The sequence below is a fragment of the Bradysia coprophila genome, unplaced genomic scaffold (genome assembly GCF_014529535.1).
Source record: "Bradysia coprophila strain Holo2 unplaced genomic scaffold, BU_Bcop_v1 contig_333, whole genome shotgun sequence".
Lineage (NCBI taxonomy): Eukaryota > Metazoa > Arthropoda > Insecta > Diptera > Sciaridae > Bradysia > Bradysia coprophila.
In genome coordinates this window covers 1009410-1029853 of record NW_023503592.1, presented here as the reverse complement: position 1 = coordinate 1029853, position 20444 = coordinate 1009410, and the positions used below count along the sequence as shown (strand labels likewise).

The 20444-nt window shown below is 35.0% G+C and overlaps 1 long non-coding RNA gene across 1 annotated transcript; it reads left to right on the top strand.

Moving 5' to 3' along the window:
• Nucleotides 1-688: 688 nt before the first annotated feature.
• LOC119079775 lies at nt 689-15963 on the top strand. The gene is made up of 3 exons (XR_005088225.1): nt 689-723; nt 5262-5268; nt 15954-15963. It is a non-coding gene; the product is annotated as an uncharacterized LOC119079775 (long non-coding RNA).
• Nucleotides 15964-20444: the final 4481 nt, after the last annotated feature.

Here is a 20444-nt window from a genome sequence, read left to right as displayed (position 1 = left end):
TATATTCTTTATATGCATATTATGTCCCACTCACATGCGATAGATGAAACGATATATGCAAAATTGGATTTACCCTTTTCGAAATCTTCTAACATTCAGAAGTATACAGCAAAAAAAAGTGAAAGAAAAAATATCGGAGCTTGGGATATACAAGTAGAATTGTTGCAAGTCTTTTGCTTAGAAGTATATCGAAAAACGACAGCCAACGTTCCAAAAAAAATGTGGAAGAGTTGAGATCGCAGCAAACTGCCGCGGTAGGCCCCGTGCGAACGCAAAGTAGGGTAACGACTCCGGTTACGAGCCCTCTTAAAGATTATACTTTACATTTTCCACTGTACAGAAACATTTATAGCATGAAATATCTTTTTTACACTTTCTTATTATTCATAACGTATCTAATTATCCACAAAAACAATATAAAATTAAATTCAATTTGTTATTATTTATAAACAAAAGAAAAACCAGAGACACTTCATATTTCAGTTACGAGCCCCCAAGGAAAAGTTACGAGCCCCCAAAATTTTGTGTGATTGAAAATAAATTTTAGACAAAGCAATAAAAATTGAATCACCAAGATCACCAAGATTGAGTTCTGAGATGGCAAGTGTGGATAAATTGGAAGATTTAAAGTATATCTTCCAGTTAAATAAAGTAGTTGGTACTAATTTTGTATAAGAAATAATCAATAAGAGATGCAAACCGAGCAAAATCTGGCTCTTATTGGTAAAATTGTGAGCGAGTTCACTTTTTACGCAGTTGAAAATTGCGGTATTTTAGTATTTTTGCACCGTGTGCCAAATTACCCCACGCCATCTTATTCTTTAAAAACAACGTTTGAATCTGAATTCCCGCTGAAATATCGGATTCGACCGGTCATTTATACAGCGATTCCTACCATACCACTAAACGCGTGAGACACGTGATTGAATTGATGGAATATGGTGGAATATAACAGCGTGAATGTGGAAATAGTGTGTGCAATCTGCAAAAAATGAGAAAGTGATGAGAAAATTTGATCAACAATTATGCTGTGTTTCCATTGTTTAGCCTGTGGTGGATATCTGATTAAATTCTCAAAAACTCAAAATAATTGCCGATCCCATCGACGCACCCGAAACATGAGTTCAGTGTGTTTTTGTGGATTTGCATTACCTGGGCCATTACCTAGAGGAATTTCGCGCCTGCGTCATTCACAAAGTGATCTGCGTGAGTCACAAAGTGATATTTCGCTTTTACAAAATGCCATATTGTGAATCACGCAGGTCATTTGTGAATGACGCCAGCGCGAAATTCCTAGCAGCCTTCACTGAGAATGAGAAATAGAACATTTTGAAAGTGAAAAAACGCAAAATTTTCTCGCTCCCTCCACTTGCGACAATTCCGTTAATTCACTATAGTTATTGACCCAGGGCGCTGCAATCGATAATCCAACCCTTCGGTGGTTTATATGTATCAGGTTGCTATGCAAACGGCTGAGGGACAAAATTTTAGTATAATTTCAGTTCAGTTAAGATTTCATATTGAATACAGTCTAACCAATAATGACTAAATAGTCTCAATATAATCAGCGCACGCACTCCGCAGTTTGGTAGATTTTCGCAGCTGGTTCCGTTTGTTTAAATGAAAAGAGAAAATATGTAAAATGGTATGAGATCAATCGATTGAGATTCATTATTTCTTAGCATAGGCACACGGTCTGAACCTTACTATTTACTTTACTACGCATTAAGCTGTTATCTCAATTCACCGTTTAGCACTCCGTTTACTTGACAGTTGGTTTAAAACAATGAAAACTCCGTCTTTTTTTAATTGTTGAAACGAAATGTCACGTAAACAAACGCGTCCCCTGATACTCAATAGCCCCCAGTGCTTTGTACAGGACCGAAAAAATCCTTTCCAACGAGAGAGACACAGGAAAAAGGGGACCAATTTTCTAGAGAAATCGATTTTGATTTCCTTTCCCATGATGTTTTTTCTTCTTCTTCCTTCTTTGCTGTGCTCCGAAAGTATTGGCAATAATAATAAATTTGTACTTCGACATATTACGTTTGGTAAAAGGATAGGGATATATTTGTACAAATAAATAGAGATTTGGCGATGGGGCTTATGTGGAATTTGTAAATGGAGTTATTCATTTGATACTTACCTTCGTCTTCTTTTTTGCTTCTTTTTCTGAATTTGAAATTTCTATTTCGATTACAGTTCAGTACACCAAAACGGGCGAATTGAAAAAAGGCAACGCGACATGTGAATGCAAATCGGAAATTGTTACGATGTATACGTTTATTGAAGCTTACCGGTAGATCTTTGACTAAATTTTCGAATCGTGAGTCAAACTGTTTAAACTCACCTGAACGAAGGACACGAAAAGTGATGATACTGGATTTGGTGTACATATTATTTGAAGCATGGAATCATACATTGAAATCATTCGGTTGTATATGACGTGGTTAGGCTTGATTTCCACTTATAAAAAAGCCCTTCGTTTTCTCTCCGTTTATTAGTTAAACAAGACAAAATGGGGCGTGGTTTAGGTAAACGGTGGCAAAACTGAGTGGTTTTTTGTAAGGGGAAATCAAGCTTTACGCTGATCATCATTATTTAACTAAGACCGTATCGCAAAAAACATGTTGTAACTCCAACTGCATTTCCGTACAGAATTTCAACTTAACTGAAATCCCATGTCTCCGATTCTACTCGAAACGTATAACAGCAACAAATCGGCAATCAACTAGTTTAAATACCTATTCCCCATTCACTCATACAGCGCATTCCAATTAATTTGTATGCTTCTTGTGACGATTGTTTTCAAAACTCTACTTTTTGTTGAATTTTCATTTTATTCCACATTGTACAAGTTGAATTTCTATAAATTCTCACGGCGCATAACGTGATAAATGAGTACAATGAGTAAAACACCTTCAAATCAGAGACAAATTATAACTGTCCCCACTGTGACAGTACGCGTTGGTACTCCAACTCCAGATCCGAGTACTTTAACGGCAGTTCATGGGCAACGTATAAGAAAAAGGAATAATTTGTGAAACTATTGCAAAAATAAAGGTTAACCGCACAGTGTCCAAATTGTTATTAAATTATTATAAGTGCACACTGAGTTCAGCATACAATATTCAAGGAAGCAAACTCAATATTCAGTTGTGGATGACTAAAAAAGTTGTGTAAGTTACGAAACCGATTCGGAATCAAATCAACTGTCCTTAATATTTGACTTGACGATAAAAAATTGATTTTTTTTTTCATTTCTGAACCATGGATTGACCTATTAGAGGTATCTTAATCAATTACTGATTGAAAAATAACGAAAAATCCATTTTCCATCGAATGTGAAATGCACCCCCGAATAAACCGACAATGGAAGGTAGGTTTATTCGGCGGTACATTTCGATCAATGGAAAAAGGATTTTTCGTTATTTTTCAATTGATTATTGATTAACAACCATCTAATAGGCTAATCAATGATTGAAAATGAAAAAAAAATCAATTACTATGCCATTCATTCTATTCTGTTTTTGTTGTGTATAGCGAGAATACTCTTTCCCTTCCCACAAGTTTGTAAAATTCGGTATAAATACTATCCGTTTCTGCTCAATTTTCCTCGCTCTCACAATGTTTTTTTTTTCTTTTTCATTAATTACCCTCTTTTACACCACGTGCTTTTTAAGCGCCGCCGCCGTCATCTCCTGTGGAATTTTGTTTGTTTGTTATTATCCAATGTTACGACATACAAATTAACAAAGCCATACCGTCATTATACTTATCATGGTGTGTTAATGTGCACCCATATCGTCACAGGATGAAACGTTTGTGTAGTAGGACATTTGAGCGAATTTTTATTTTGCCGAAAATTTATAAAATTTTGGGAGATGAAGGAGAGGAGGACATTCGTTGACAGTACAAAGTGGGTAGAACTAAATAGATTTTTAGTTAAAATCGAAAATATTTCTCCCAAAATATGTACAACAAAATGACAAATGGGTTAGAAAGAAAATCCATTTTTCTCTTACAATGTGTATGTGTGTGTGTGTGTGTCAGCATCGTCAGCGCATTTTTCCCTCAATTTTTTTTTTCATTTCGTTGAATTTGCCAACTTGAAATTGTTAAAAAGCAGGGTGCGGGTGGTGGTTGATTTTTTTTGTGTCATGCACTGTATATGTACCTAAGAATTGTATATTTGTATTGTATGGCCACAAGTATATACGTACGGCACGCTCACCATATCTATATATTTTGAAGTGGAAAAACATAAAGACGCAAAGTCGTCGCGACGTTCATTCGTGTTCTGTTCGTCCCTAAAATCAGTCGATTTTCTTGGCATAATATTTTTTTTTGGAGAACTTTCATTTTGATATCTAATTCCTTACACAGTGGAGGAAAACGTTTTCACTTAAATTGTCCGTTTGTTGGTTGGAGAAAATTTTCCTTTTGGAGACTTTTTTTTCTTATTTGTTGCTTTTTGGACAGGGAAGATATTCTGAAATGGGCTCCTACAACTTTCAGAATGGGAATTGAAGTGATGGAAGTTGGTTGTGTGTTTGCTCTTTGAAATGATAGATCGTTTTTGTATTTTGAAGAGAGGCGAAGGACTTTTCTGTTCTATTCATATCTTTCCAATTTATTTTTTGACTTGATGATCAAACGCGAGACATAAATTATCCGATGTAATGTGAACTCACAGTCGATGCTCTTAGGGACAAACAGGTTTCTAAAATGTTTGTTATTATTAGTGATGTTAAATAAATAAACAAAACGAAAACTAAAGTTACCAGTGCTTGAAATCAGTGAATGGAAAAATTATTCATGAAAAATTTATTTTCAACACATTTTACATTATGAACTCCAACCGGTAAGTGGTATAATTATTTTACAATTCATAGTTTTTAACCTTGTACTGACACAATATGAATATAACTCGGTGTTGCAATTTTTGTAAAGTTTATTCTCTCATCCGTTTTTAAATTCCTTTGATAAATACCCGTACGAACGTACCGGGACTCCGTGCGAAACTTTTTTTTAAACAAATGTTTCGAACATTCGTTAAACAGAATGTTGTTAAGGCTTGATTTCCACCTACCAAAAAAGTACTCAGTGTGAGAGCAAAAACTGGGTTTTTTCAATTTTTGCTTTGTTTACTTTACAGCTGGCTCTCTCACAGCTCTCACACGGAGTACTTTTTGTTGAGTGGAAACCATACTTAACACTGTTGGATAGTGTGAACGAAGATGAATTTCAGGTCAATTCAGTCTAAAAGTGGTCTTGAGGGCGAGGTCAAATAAAATTTAGAATTCGAGTGATGATCAATTGTGAACCCTTTGACTTTGTGTGTTTTTATTGGTTTTCCTGATTCTGAATATTCAAAGTAGACTTCGATGACTAATATTTACTGTTTACCATACAGCCATACAATCATTGCAATAAAAATGGTCAAATTTTCGGAAATTGTTGTCTTATTTACTTTTTGACTCAGTTAATTCATTGGCATTGTCCTCAGGGCCAGTGTTTATAAGTTATGTGATTGGTCCTTTTAGTGTACAAAAACCGAAAGACAAGCAGATTTACGGATTATTTTTTTTCGGTTCAGTTAGTCGTGTTAATCAAGTGATGTTAATTTTCAACGTGGTGTTAATTTCGACAACAAATTGTCGATGAGTCAAGTGAATAGTTAAATGCAAAATTGAGACGTGTCACATTAGCGAATTATAACATAATAATAATAAATGAAATTTCATTGATTTAGCTCCTTTTCAAATAGGTTTCTTTATAGTTTCAAACAAAAAATATTGCCATCGAAATTCATAGTAAACTGATATATTTTGCTACTGATCGGCAAGATGTTATGTGGACTTCTGATAAATTTTTCTTCTTAAAATTGAAGATCGTAAGTTAAGTAGGCTTTCTCCTGGCCCATTCCATAGATGAGTAGAGTTACACTTCTCGAAAAGTTTGACAATAATTCTAATTTGACAATACTTCTAAAAATTTCTAAGAGTTTTTCAAACGAAAACTTCTGAAAGATTTCTCAAATTTCTCAAAAGGAAAATAGTGCTCAGCCCAGAATTTGCATATCGTAAGTTTAATTGTTACAGACATTCAAAAAATTACTAAATACTTGGTTGTACTGGTCGTATGAGTGCACGTTGCCACCACAATTTTTGCAATTCATTTGGCTTTAATAAAATGTTCCCCGTTCTAAATAGCATCATACAATGTATCATTTCCTCCAACAATTATTATGCACGAAAAGACATTAGCATCGTAATGATAAATAAAATTGAAAAGAAAAAACGATAAAAAATTGTGTACATTGGCGGCATAAAATATATTTTCGTATTTTATATAGCAAAAAAAAACTTGAATGTTGATAATTTATCTCAATTTTAATACAATTTTTTTAATGTAAATTCGATATTAATGAACTAGAAAAATGATTGTTTTAAAATTCATCTCGATTATGTAAATAAGTACACATTCAATAAATAACAAAATATTTTCGATTTTTAATTGCAATGTTGTTTATCGATCAGGTTAAAACTGTTTTAATAAATAATCCGAGCGCCCATAACCTGTTCACCGACGAATTTGTGATTAAAATTTGTGAGTCCCAATTGGTTAAACGGTTCATCGAACAATTTCAGGCATTTAAAAACATCGGTTTTTGACGATTGATCAGCTTTCTTGTAATACACGATATGAGCTGTCACGTAGTATTTGAAAGAACGGTTCAAAATTAGGTTTGAAAAGAAGTTGTCTACGGTAGCTTAATGGTAAGAGCATCAGCCCGGCAAGTTGAAGATTGTGGGTTTTCTTTTCAAATTTAGTTTCATTCCAAAACGGCTTAAAATTTCTGATAACATTTTTTACATATTCTGTTAATGCAATTCGATTCTATCCACTTATTCTTAAACATTTAAGTCGAAAAAAAGTTTGAGAAAACTTCTTTCTAAGTTATTTCAATTTTTGAAAAATGAAGATTTCATACAAAATCAAGAATAAAACTGACATATAAAAACAAAAGAGAGAAAACCTCAACGAATTCGCCACTAATTACGTGGATTGGTAATATTACTTCGCTCTGAATATATGAGAGTCTCGCTTGGCAACACTTTGGAGCGCCTGAGAAAAAGGTAACAAATAGAAGCAGGAACTAATTTAGATTTCTAAAAATTTCTCAATTTGTTCTTCAAAATTATAAAAAGATTTCTCGAAAAAAAATAATAGAATTTCCAAAAAAAAATTACAATTTGCCCAAAATGTTACAAACTTTTTCCGTAAGTTTACAAAATTCATCCGATTACAAATTTTTTACAAAATGCCAAGGCTGTCATGAGTGGGAACGCAAAATATTCCAACGAAAATTTTCCTCATTTTCTTCAACACTTCTGCTAAATTATATTTCGAAAAACAACGAAGACGTTCCACAGCAAATGTCATGTAAGTTAGTCTATAACATCGTTTTATTTAAAGGAAAAATTAAATGTGAAAAGAAACTTCTTTTCAAAATCAATTTTGGTTCGATACATTTGCGCTCGAAGAAAAATAAATTTCTTCAACCGCTGCATCATCCACGGATTACTGCCCGAAACAGGCCTTCATCGTAAAATAAAACACAACATTCTCTAAAACAAATGAAAATTGAATTTAACTATTTAAACTATTTAATTATTTAACTATCGTTTTATCCGAAAAAAAGACCGAATTTTTAGTTTTCCGATAAAAAACTTATTTTAATAAATGTACTTATAATTAGCGGGCACTAAAAGTGAGCGCGAGTGGGAGCTCTGTTAATTTTTCAAAAACACGAATTGTAAACGAGCCAGCCCTGAAACACGTCTCCAAATTTTCATACAATTTCTTAAACATTTCCAAAATTCGATTCCTTCTTAATGTTCAAATTTTCCCAAACATTCTAAAAAAGAAGTGTTCAACGATGATGAGAGTATAGTTATTAATTAAATTCACAAAAATCAGAAAACTTTTAGGGAAATAAAGCAAACACTTCCAAACAAGATATACCAATTTCGATTTGTACCGAAATAACGAAGCTCAATGCAATCGGTTGCAAACCAAAATATCAACTAAAGACAGAATTGAAAATAAAATTTTGGGTTACCTAAACACTGTGATCTCATCCTAAAAATAATTTATTTTATTAATCTATTCATGCGTTTCGTTTGTATACGTATATATTAGACTCCTCTCCTATCTTCCGCTTCTTTTTTTCGTATTATTTCCAATAGTGAAATGCTCCTGCCTGTAATCAAAGCGATGTATGCACCGTATATAATAATGTATCTACGAGAAGGCAGTTTTGTATTTTTTATGTTAATAATAAAAAATTGGAATACATTAAAATATCGCCATGGGGTATAGAAAAAGGGTTGCATTGGATGGAAGTATGTTATATTTCATTGTAATTCAAATTCTCGACATTATTTCAGTCATTCGAAAGTTTCTTTCGGTTTTGTTTTATTGTTTATGCATAGAAAAACGTAGCATATCCTGCGACATTTGGCTTGTTTACGAACGTACACATAGCATGAAATATGCGTACCAAACGTCGATGTCGTCTTTAAATCTTTCCAAAACTTACGTTTTAAAGGGGCTGCTCAGCCTGAACTAAAGAATTTTTTCGTCCGTGACATTTATTTTAAATGATCATCCGAAAAAAGCGCAATGCCAGAAAAGCCCGAAACTGTTGCCCACAGACTTATAACACAAAATATTCGTCTAGTTTTGAGTGTAGAAATTTCACAATTTATTTGTCTTTATTCATTTGCCAATTAAGCACTCCATTAACTAAGTCACAACTCGAATCTAACCCGAAATTTTTCGTAAAAGTTTGTGATTTCTGGTATCAATATTTTGAGAAATCAATTTCGCAAGCAATATCTCAAAAATAGTCGCTACTATTTCTAAGACAAATGATTTGCCTTACGTGAATCGTAATAGCTGCTAGTATACTTTATACGAGAAATTCTTAACCGACTTAACGTATATTTTGTAAAATAAAACGAAAACAAAATTGCTTAATATGCTCCTTCTGCTCAAACAGATGGTTCATAATAAATCAGGCACTACCGTTTAAACCATCAACAACAAAATATCAAAACAAAAAACGCTAATTTATTAACACGAAAATCCTTTTCGGGATTTTTTTGTTAAATTTTATTCAAAGACTGAAGCATTGCAACTGTATTGTTGAATGCACAGCACATCACTCACTACCAACATACAGAAGGCTTATGTGGCGGCAACGCCTTGCGTAATCCGGAAGAGATTTCGTAAACAATGGTGTCTGTTATTGGAATCTCTTTTTTTCAGTCAGTCCCGACGACCGACGGCGGATAAAAAAAATGGTTCGCATATATTATGCATAATTTCCGAGGTGAAAGGGTTAACATTCGGATGCTGGATAAAATACTTACATTCTGCTGTGTCGGTAAATATACACATTTGCATATCGATACATGGCGACAGATGCAACGTTTTGGTTGAGATTTTAATTTCTTCCGTTGCGTTTGAACTTTTGATTTTATTAGGGAAAGTTTCTTGTCAGCGACTAAAAACCATCGATTTTGGGTTTCAGAAAAGAATTTTTCGATAAAACTTTCCCTCCATCAGCAATCTTCGAGTAGAATATAACTGAGTGGTACATTTGCGCATCAAAAAGGTACACTAATCGTATACTAAACCCATACATGTTTGGTATTATTGGAAAGTTGAATTTAATATTAGCGAGGGCAGACAGTGTTTTCATATTTTAATTCAAGATAATGGAAGTCCTATTTTCATCTCTTGCACCAAGAGACTCGGTAAATAAATAATATCACCGCTTCCACTACATGACAACAGCATTACTATGATGGTCAGCCACGTCCTAACGTCAAGTCTATTGATTTTGAAAATATTTCCACTGGGAACGTCCATAAAGGACGTGTGCGGTTTTGGTAGTTTTTTCGCCACCTCCTTGTCCCTGTCACATGGTGTCCGTTTTTCAACAACCTCCCCCCTCTGCAATGATGCACAAGAGAAAATGTCAAACTAATGCATGAAAGTCCAGCAGACGTTGGCAACATTAGTCTTGTGTCTCGAATCTTCGGTTGAACTGAGGTCACAATTCGTCCGTTTTTCGTAACCCCCCAGGCGCGGAACCTTCCTTGTGGACGTTCCCACTGGAAACAGATTCGGTAAACAAACCATGAAAATTAACTATTGCGACTAGATGGATCAGACCAATCTACCAAATGTCCCTATAATGAGTACGTTAACGTTTTCATTAAAATTGTTATTTTCGATTAACAAATTTCTCAGTCAATTGATTTTCACTTTTTTTCATTTTAATTTTTAATTGATTGTAGGAGGAAAATAGCCATGCCGAACACATGTTCACGCTGTAATTACGTTGCCAACCCGATGGAATTAACAATTAAACAATTAAAACAAGAATAAATGTAAAAATATGTTTTAAGTCGGAAATCATTTGATAATAACAGCAATTAATACCTGGCTGGCTGAACAGTTAGTTTTTATTGTATAAGAACAACAGGGGTCTAATTTAATCTAAAAGAAACATTTGCACATGCGAATTGGCTATTGTTACAACTGTCTACGCTCCCCATTCAATAGCTAATTATTTAATTAATACCAAATCAGAAAACAGATGTCAATGGAAAAAAATTATATTTTTAAACGACTGGAGAACGTAGCAGACACTGCGACGTTAGTCCCCGTAGGAACCCGTATTACTGGCGTGACCGTATCCTCTAGTGCGTCCATTTCTCTAACGAGTTATTGCGAACTACTTAACGCTATTGCGTACTACAACCTTAGCAAAAAAAAACGCTGTCCTCTTCAAATTACATGTTTTACAAACGGCATATTGATCATAATAGACCCAGTACATCGTACGACACTAAAACGTTTTATACAGTAGCCAGTAATTAATGTAACACGTCTATTTAGCAATCCGTAATGCAACGCATAATGATGTAATTATGAAGTTATTGTCAAATATTATTTTTTCATAATTATCCTCTAGTCTACACTTGGCTATTAGCCTACAGTTGTGCCAATAATTGCATTAAAAATTAACTGACAGTAGGGAGGATTCGCATAAAGATATCTATTTTCTGTATTCCCGTATTGCTCATGTGTAGCGGCTACGTGGGGTGATCGTGATCACGGAAAAAATGAATTTTTCTGATGCGATTTTTTACCACAAGCTTCTATATTATACCTTTTCCGCCTTTCGTTCGTCTCGTGGCGCAAATTACTTAAAGGAAAAATTATGTGAACTCTTTATGTGTTGTCAAAATGTTGAATCATTGACAAAAAAGAGAAAAAAAAATGTCTACCTAGCAGAAAGACTGAAAATTCTAAACAGATGCGAGGACGGACATGCATAAAGGAACTTGGATGTATTCTATCATTCCCTTAAATAATATTTAATAAATATGTACATACAGCAACGCGTGTTGTATGTACACACAGGCCCACAACAATTTGTGTCTAATAATGTCAGATGCATAGCGTCAAAAATGTAAAATAAGAAAGAACGAAAAAACAAATTCTCATTAAAGATTCATCAAAAAAAAAACTCCGCGCATACGGTAACTAGAAATAATTGTAAATATACGAAAGGCATTTTGGTAATGAATCACTTACAATTTTCTGTATAGATATATCAAAGGAGCAACCTTTTAATATACAATCCACTGCATATGTCTTCGTTTCTTGCCATTGAGGCGCACACATTTCATTCGTAACCCTTCACGTTTTTTTTTTGTTTCGTTTGTTCGGTTCATAATTTATTAAAGATGCGTTTAAATGCCCAGGTATACCTGGTAGGCAGCATAAACAGATAAAACTAATGATCGGGTTGTACATACATTTTTGGTTCGTTACAACAGTGAGAAGACAGACCGAAGTAAGGAACCCTTTCATTTAAATGTTCGAGTACTGATGCAAGACTTTGTTAACAACCGTCTTTCCAATATTCTCATCTTTAGTCCCGTACGAACGAATTGGGGGTACGTTTGATATGCTGTGTAAATAAATAGCGAATCCAGGTCTAATATTGAGAATTACAGTTGGTTCATTCTAAAAAACACATTTGACAGTTTTAAAGGCTTATAAAAGTCATATTGTTGTTACCAGTAAATTAAGTGTTTGCAGCCAATGAAATTTTGGCGCAAAATTTGAATTTGTCTTAGTAGATGCATATTTCACTCCAAAATTTCTTAGGCTGGGAAGCAATCGATGCAAAAAAGATGTAAGGTTTTTTCTGCAAATAAAACATAGAATAGAATCCTAGGGCACTCGCACTCATATTTTCGAAATTCCAAGCTGTTAGGACTTTCAACAAAAGTGTGATGTCAAATTGCATTCGTCTAGACTGGACCCACCCTCGTTAGGACGGCCAGGTAGCTCAATCGGTACAGCGTTCGCCTAATATGCCAAAAGTATTCCGGATTCTTCCCCTCCCCTATGTGATAAATCCTGCTTGGCGTTTTTTAGTTACTGAGTTATTAAGTATGAGATATTTAATAGGAGACGTTACCAAAATAACGTCGGAATAGTCTGCTATTTGTTAGTTCCAATAAGCCATGTCGATAACACATACCATTACGTCGCAATCGTGACTATCAGCTCCCATCTATGATGTGTGGATGGAAGCACATATACTAGATTTCAAGTCAATAATATGCTTGATCTCATTTCGTGAGGTTGCAAAACAGGCATGTTTGAGGCCAGGACCGAACTGGTTACCTATGATTTAAACACAAATGAGAACGAATGACAAACCGACTCTCGGTCTATGTATCACTGTCTTATATCACACTAGGTGCACATTTATACGATATTGCTCAATGCGAGAACGTACGGGGCTAATCGTAGCAATTGTGAGTTTCACTTTTATTTCGAATGAGCAATGAGCATTGAAAATATTTTCTTTTTATGAAAAGGGCAAAGTTCTTTGAATATTAAACGACATAAATATCTATCTTGAAGCATAAGAATGTTAAACACGTATAACGGAGGCATGTCGACATCCTGAGATTTTTTTTGAGGATACCTCATTTAGAGAAAAAAAAATCTATTTGAATATAACATCAACAACGGTTGTCACATGACAGGCATTTTTTTCTCCCGTCTTTTATTCATTTTCTAATTTTTTTTATCTTTTTTTTTCGTTCATTCAATTCAAATTTGTTTAGCCATTAAATTTAAATTTTTATTTCTTCGGATAAATGATTAAGATCGTTAGAGAAATGGTTTTCTATATATTTTCGAATACTAGAGGGTGTAATTGGGGGTTATTATTTTGTTGTTGCTGTTGTTGTTCTCTACTCTTTGTGTGTGCGTTTTTTCTTCTTGTTGATTAAATTAGAAAACGATTGCAACCAGGTAAGTTGGTTCTTTAGGTTAATTGAATGAATGGTATATATAGTTCAAGTAGTCGCTTGACAATCAGACAATAAATATTATTGTTGTCATATCTTTGTTGGTGTTCTCTTTCTACTTTGTCACAAAAGATGCTCTGTTTTGCTCATTTTATATATTTGATAACAATTCCATCAGCTAGAATCTAAACTAAACATTGCCGCTAGGGGATACAAGCCGATTTAAACCGAATCGGTTCCGGTTCATTGGCCAATTTTGCAAATTTAAAAAGTGATCTTTCGGTCACCAAAACGTGGTGTTACGGTTTTCCACCTGCTACTTCCCGTAATTTTTACAACCGCGGACGGGCACCTATAAACTGCGTTCCTAATAACCTAATAACGAATGTAATTGAAAAAAAAAATTTTTAGAAGATGTGGACATGCCTGACAAGTCAAATTTTAGGATTTTAAACTTGGTACGCAATTCAATTGCATTCGTTATTATAGTAAAGGCGGAAGTGGATCATTTGAAGTATTCATGACTAGTAGGATCAGATTTCTGGAGGCGAAAATGTTTACGAATAACCATTTACTTTAGTATTACCTTCGACAAGCACTCACTTTGAATTTAATTCGGTTCAATACAAAAATCTGACATAAAGATTCATACCATAAAGTCAACTAACCGATCCCTGTAGGCCTCTAAATTGACTTTCTAAAGGCCGTTCTTGCTATGCCGTTTAGGGTATCGTCAGACGCAGACTATTGAGAAATTTGTTGATACATTTTTGAAGAACAATCTGACCACTTAAATGTTACTTTTTGGCCCACACATTCTTAAAATGGATTTTTAACCGTGAAGCCACACATTTTTGGCCAAATGGAGCAAAATGTAGATCATGGTGTCTTCTACATTTTGCTTCATTTGGCCATCATGGCTCCACGGCTAAAAATCGATTTTAAGATTTTTTTTTGTTTTCCAGTCAAATTTGGCTGGAATACAAAAGAAAAAATTTGGATTAGGCCCCTTTCGCGTCGCTGTCGCCATGTGTACGAGCAGTTATTGTACCTTTTCCTAACTAGTGTTGAAATATCACGACTTCGTCACTTATTTCCGACGTCGTTTAAGAAAAAGTTGATCCTGACTTTTGCTTAGACAGTAACGAAAATCAAGCGTCACTTCGTTGAAGAAAGCAAATCCTATCAACTCCAAGGAACACCCATCCAAAACACTCCAAATGCATGTAATTGTCATGTAAAAGCAGAAAACATTTTACGATCGAAATATTGTCTGATGCACACTGAAAAAACGACCCATTGTCATTCACATATGGGATTATTAGCCTCATATCACACACTTTTCATCTATTTAAAAGCGCAAAGACTAGAGAGCATATGAAATTGCGTTAAATCGTCCGTAAAGTTTTGCATATAAATTTAAAAAGTATTTTCATACTCAGGGATTTGGTATTTTTGACAAAGAAGAGAAACGGATAAAATGGAAATGCTGAATAAAAATCAACAATGCAATCAAAACGATAACCCTTTTACCGAAAAAAAAATTGATGGGAACATATACCGGTATAATCGAACGAACATAAATTATATTGAGAGGATATTATAGAAGCCGAATAAAAAATATAATTCGCTGTCAATGAAGAATAAAAATGAAATGCTTCGTCGCAGGTAATAATTCAATATTCAACAACATTTGTGTTCTTTTACACGAAGGTACATGTCCTGTTTTACATGTTTCATACCAGGTTGTTGGGCTGGGCTGGTTAATTTTATATCTGTAAAATTAGAAGATTTAAAATCAATTTATCGCTAGATCAGCAAATAGTTTCAGATACTTTTAAGTTCAGTTATTTTCGAAAGGTCCTGATTTTAGGCAATAAATGCTTTACATACTCATCCTGAGATTATTATCTGTTTAAAGTACAGATAGACACAGAGGAACAAAATTAATAAATTGAGTACAGCGCACCATGATCTCCTCATTAAATCGATCAGTTCATTGAAGAAGAAGTTTTCGTTGTTGAATTACGCCCGTATTTTATGAATTATTATCCAACATTGGAACACAAAGTCAAAAGTAATGAAATCTCAACATGAATTGACCTTAGCTGTTTTTCAGCTGATCCGCACATACAATCAGAACTGTTTATACTTATTTATACGGTTGAAGCTGCCACACACACGTGCGTTGTAGTGGTGAAACCATACATTGAAACCTGATACCTGAAAAACAGCTGAAGTAAATGCATGCTGAAATTTGACTGCCTCTAAATGTATTCACTACATTTCATCCATTTTATTCCAAGGTTTTTATAAGAAGGTCACGCCGATGGCTGAGGCTATTATCTCAAAAATCTACTAGACTTTGTGGCGCAATTTCATATCAGTTGAAATTTCGTACTTAAATGCAGTTAGAGTTACCGAGTTAGAGTTAGAGTTCGGTAAAATGGTGTCACCCTGCCTTACACCTCGGCCAATTCTGAATTTCTCCGTGCTCTTATGAAGTTTTATACAAATATGCTGCTTCATAAGAGCACGGAGAAATTCAGAATCGGCCGAGGTGTAAGGCAGGGTGACACCATTTAACCGAAATTATTCACGGCGATTCTGCAGAGTGTTTTTAGGAAGTTAAACTGGAGTAAAATGGGAATAAAGATAAATGGAGAGTACCTGAGCAATCTCCGCTTCGCTGATGACATTGTACCGATAGCAGCGAATCTAGGTCAGGCTCAGCTTATGCTACAACAGTTAAGTGAAGAGGCAAGCAAAGTTGGCCTCAAGATGAACTTATCGAAAACAAAAGTCATGACCAACATCGGGGACGATAGAGAAATCAAAATTGGTGACACTGTCATTGAACGAGTCGACAGCTATGTGTATCTAGGGCATAAACTGAAGTTAGGTCTGGACAACCAGACTGCAGAAATAAGACGTAGGATTGGTCTTGCATGGGCAGCGTTCGGAAAACTCAGACTAATTTTCAAAAGCAAAATGAATAATAGTCTGAAACGCAAAGTTTTCGACACTTGTGTCCTTCCGGTGCTCACTTATGGTGCGGAAACGTTAACTTTAATGAAAGCATCCGAAGATAAATTGAGAGTGACACAAAGAGCCATGGAACGGAGTATGCTTGGAATAACACTCAGAGACAGAATGACGAATCAATGGATTTGACAACAAACCAGGGTCGTTGATGTCATGGAAAGAATAGCATCTCTGAAATGAAGCTGGGCGGGACATATTGCAAGAAGGACATACGAACGTTGGACCAAAAAGATCATGAACTGGCGACCATATAAAAGACGAGCTATAGGTAGACCACCAAAGAGATGGACAAACGGAATTAAGAATATTGCAGGTACAAACTGGATCGTACGAAATGGAAAGAAGTTGGAGAGGCCTACATCCAGCAGTGGATAGAAACAGGCTGAAAAAGAAGAAGAAGAAGAGTTACCGAACCATTTTTTAACCATGTTTTTAAAAAATCGTTTGACGACAGTGATAACTTTTTTCTCTAAGATAATCAATTCGTTGTTCGTCAATTAAGTTGCAAATTTAGGTCAATTAAACTCATTTAACCCCTGATGCATTCATAGTCACCGCATCAAACTCCACATTGCCTCATATTTAAATCTCTTCCTTTCCAACCTTTTTTTTTTCATCTCACACCACATGCAAGTAATTGAATCAAAATGAGAAAAGCATGCGATGAAGGAAGCGTAGACGTAAAGACACTGGAAGTAGAAAAAAAAAACCTCGAAGACGAAATTAGAATGAGATAGCATTCTCCATTAAATTAGCGAACGGTAGAAAAAGGGATGTAAAATTCATTCATAATTTTCATTGAGAGAAAATATAATTGCTGCACGGGGCGCGCGTATTTTATATCCTATATATGCTTACTATACAAGCACGTGGAGGAGAGTTGTGAGCGATTTTATTTTCTGCTGTTTTTCTTTCATTAGGAGGTTTTTTATGTGTAGAAAGTCGGTGGTAAAATGAATTTTCTCCCATTCATTGATGAGTTTCGTGTAATGAAGAACGAAGAAGAAAATGTGGCACTGTTTAAGGGGAAAAGTGTGTTTCTCTTTAAGACGACGCGGTCGAGACGTTTTTTTTTGTATAAACAAAGATTAATCGGAACAAATATTTTGGAAATTTGAATAGATTTTTCTATGAAATACTCGTGCTTGATGACAATGTCTTATTGTCTATGCGTTTTTTCTTAGATTTAAAGTATGTGAGAAATGATGGTAGGGGATGTACAGAATGTTTTATTAGTTTGATTTTGTTATGTGCATTTTCTTCGTCGATGAATACTGTAACACTGTGGCTTGTACAAACATCCAAACTTTTGAGCTTCATTCGTCATTCTTTGTAATAGTTTAAGTGATATCTGACGTTCGAATGTACAGTACAATATCTTGAAAAAAAAAAAATCCAGACGCAACGACAGATAAGACACTCAATGTCATGTCTTTCACAACTCCTCTCATCCGTTTCCTTCAACTAAGAATTTCGCTGTAAAAAATCTAAATCTATTTAAAATTTCCTGCAAATATTGATAGACCTCTATAAAATATACCCGTAGACATCCCCTTCCTCTCAACTTCAACTTCTCCAACAATCAGGCCCGGACTGGTCATATTGGGCGACCTCGCCCGAAGGGCCGGCAATTTTTGTACATGACGCCGTAAAGGCCGATACGTAGCCGATTTATATGCAAGAAGCACGTATAAGGGCAGACTTTCGTTCCACTGATTCGATTTTAATAATTTTCTTCCTGAATTGGTACAGTCAGTTCAGTACCTATGATTTTCCGTTTTATTTGCATTTATACCGTTTGCCATAGATATACCTTACATTACTTAGGCGGCCCTAGCTCAGGGTGGCCTGGCCCTAACATGTCCATATTCCAACTTAGCCCTTGGAGACATTGGTCAATTTTCAATGTGATAAAGTTGAACCTAAATATATAATACCCCAGTACGGGTCTAACTAGGGCTTCCTACTTAATTTTGCCTTAATTTAATCGGTCTGTTCGAGTGCAACGCAGGTTCAATTTATTTGGCACTTACAATTTTTCCAACATTTAACTGCTCGTATACACATATCGACGCGAAAGAGGCCTAATCCAAATTTTTCTTTTATATCCCAGTCACAGGGGTGTAACTTAGAACAATTTTTATTGTCCGCTGCTTAGAACATTTTTGATTTTTGTACCAGCCCTGTTGAATGTCGTTCAAAAACATCGAATCGTTTTTTAATTTTCTGAATGTTATAGTTTTCGGCAACAACGATTTTCTGTTATAGTAACTTTTAATTGTCTTCGGCAATTGCCTAACATCGATGGTATTTTACGACAATTTTTATGGTAAAGTGGTACACCCGTGATCCCAGTCAAACTTGGCCTCTTTCGCGTCGCAGTAAGCAGTAATTATATTGGGATGCGATGCGAATATTTGCACGCTAACAAAGACATGTATTTTCATACATCGCTTGACACTAGCACGCGAATTGCTTTTTTCACATGAATTCACGCGAATTCGCGTCCCAATATAATTATGGCTTTATGCTACCATATTCCATCAAATTACAACAATTCTATAAAAATCGTTAGCGCACCAAACGAACTGTGGCGCTGCACTTAGTTTCCTTGAACCATGGATTCCATTGGTTTGTGTTTCGTGCCTGATAGATTTACATATGCCTGATAGATCCATATGAGTAAGTGGAATCATATTGTGGTTGTGGTTGGTGCCACCACATTAAGCATGATAAGCATGGAAGGTCTTTCCTTACTGGTCATTTAGAGAGCGATGTATGGGCGACGTATAGTGTCAAAATTGACATTAGAACGAAAGAATTCTGTCAATTTTGACACTATAAGTCGCCCATACGTCGCTCTCTAAATGGCCAGATACCTGATGTCAAGTTCAAATGTTTAATTTGTCAGACCTTTCGACATTTTTTTAAATTCTTTCTAATTGTGTCGCTGAATAACCTCATTTTGACACATTACTTTGGATGAGGGACAAAAAAGCTTTCGGTTGAATTTGGGAAGGTCGTGTGGTCAATGAATTCTTCATATCGTTATGAACCCTCGTGTGAGTCTTTCTCCATTGAATACAGTCGATATACGACCCCATTGCTGTTCTAATTTTTCTTGCTTTTTCGATTTACATTAGTGTATGATACAGACAAAAAAAAAGAAATATTCGATTTCATTTTGACATACCGTGTAATATATGTAAATTCTGAGAATAGAAAATTCAGCATTGAGTTAGAGATGGATATGGGGTTATACATTTGATGTGTATGTGTGTGTGAGTGATGTGAGATGGTTATACTGTCGGATAGAAGACTATCGTATCGTGTATAGAATTTGGCTTTTATTGTTGTCGTTGTTGATGATGCTGATTCTTTGTATACGTACCTATCTATAAATCGCGTTTTTGTGCCTAACCTCTCATCTGTCTGACACGCTATACTAAATCTTAACAGAATTTTTTTTTACTTTGGGTACATTTTGCTACACGTAAATGTTTTCTTCTATCTATTCCTATGGATGTATGTGGGTGATACTCAGTCACCCTTATAGCTTCCATGTTTTTGCATACATAAATATATCGGTGTGTTATAAGGTGCGGGCAATGTGGCGGAAGGATGAGTTTTGCGCTGAGTCGTTTTTATTATTTTTTATTTTTCCATTGTAGCACTTTAGGGTTATAAATGTATATTCTATATGGAATAAAACATGTTTCATGTGTGTACCGTACACATATATATTATCGCATCCTTGTGGGATTGGATCAGTAAACATAGAATTCCATATCCATATGCAGCACACACAAAAAAACCGACCGTGTGAGAGGATATGTTGAGGAGTGAAAAATAAAAATATGAAAATGGATTTCATAAAAATCTTTGATTTATGATTTTATAAATTGTGAACGAGAAAAGAGAATTTTCGAAAATGTGGCAGGTCGGAACGGGATCCCACTCTCCTACGCACACATATTA